This window comes from Nicotiana tomentosiformis, chromosome 8 (assembly GCF_000390325.3).
Source record: "Nicotiana tomentosiformis chromosome 8, ASM39032v3, whole genome shotgun sequence".
Lineage (NCBI taxonomy): Eukaryota > Viridiplantae > Streptophyta > Magnoliopsida > Solanales > Solanaceae > Nicotiana > Nicotiana tomentosiformis.
This window is the reverse complement of record NC_090819.1, coordinates 120,539,978-120,541,501: the sequence shown is the minus strand read 5'-3', so window position 1 is coordinate 120,541,501 and position 1,524 is coordinate 120,539,978.

Here is a 1,524-nt window from a genome sequence, read left to right as displayed (position 1 = left end):
GGGAACCTGTCCATGAACCTGTTCCTCAGCAACAAAACATTGAAGGAACATCTAGAGGAAACAAGCTGGTTGTGAAACCCTACAAGTATCAAAGTTCTCATCCCATTGAGAACATAATTACTGATCCAACCTCTGAAATCAAAACCAGATCTTCATTGAAGAATCTTTGTGCTTTTGATGCTTTCTTATCTCTTATTGAACCTAAAAATGTTGCTGAGGCTTTGCAAGATGCAGACTGGGTTAATGCAATGCAAGATGAACTCAACCAATTTGAGAGAAGTCAAGTTTGGCATATGGTACCAAGACCCAAGGACAAATCAGTAATTGGCACAAAATGGGCCTTCAGAAACAAACTTGATGAAGATGGAATAGTTACAAGAAACAAGGCAAGATTGGTGGTTCAAGGATATAGTCAAGATGAGGGTATAGACTATGATGAAACCTTGCTCCAGTTGCAAGATTGGAAGCAATAAGACTCATCATAGCCTTTGCTGCTTACATGGAATTCACTCTCTATCAGATGGATGTCAAGAGTGCCTTCCTTAATGGCTATCTAAAGGAAGAAGTGTTTTCAAGCAACCTTCAGGCTTCGAAAGAAAGGAATATCCTGATCATGTGTACAAACTTGATAAGGCACTTTATGGACTCAAGCAGGCTCCAAGAGCATGGTAGGAAATATTATCAAAATTTCTGCTTGAGCATGGCTACAAGAGAGGTAAAATTGATAATACTTTATTCTTGAAAGAAAAAGGTAAAGATCTTTTGGTAGTTCAGATATATGTAGATGATATAATCTTTGGAGCAACTACTAATAAGCTAAGTAAAGAATTTTCTAAGCTAATGGGGAGTGAATTTGAAATGAGCATGATGGGTGAGCGTAATTTCTTTTTAGGCTTACAAATTAATCAAAATTTAAATGGAACTATGATCCATTAGGAGAAGTATGTAAAAGAGTTGCTTAAAATATTTAAAATGGAAGATTCCAAAGAAATTGACACTCATATTGTAACAGCTACAAAGTTGGATATAGATGAACCTGGTTCATCTGTTGATCAGAAATTGTATAGGGGAATGATTGGCTCATTGTTGTATCTCATTGCTAGCAGACCTGACATTATTTTCAGTGTATGCATTTGTGCTAGATTTCAGGCAAATCCAAAGGAGTCTCACTTGACTGCTGTCAAGAGGATTTTGAGGTACCTAAAAGGCACCACTAACCTTTGTCTATGGTATCCAAAAGGTAGTAATTTCAATCTAGTGGGATATACTGATGCTGATTATACTGGTTTTCTTGTGGATAGAATAGCACCTCAGGTATGTCACACTTTCTTCGCTCATGTCTTGTTTCTTGGGCCACCAAAAAACAAAATTATGTGGCCTTATCTACTGCTAAAGCTGAGTATGTTGTTGTTGCTTCATGATGTGCTCAATTGTTGTAGACCAAACAACAATTAATGGACTTTGGGATTGATGTAGGTTATATCCCCATCTTTTGTGATAATACTAGTGCAATTAGTATGACCA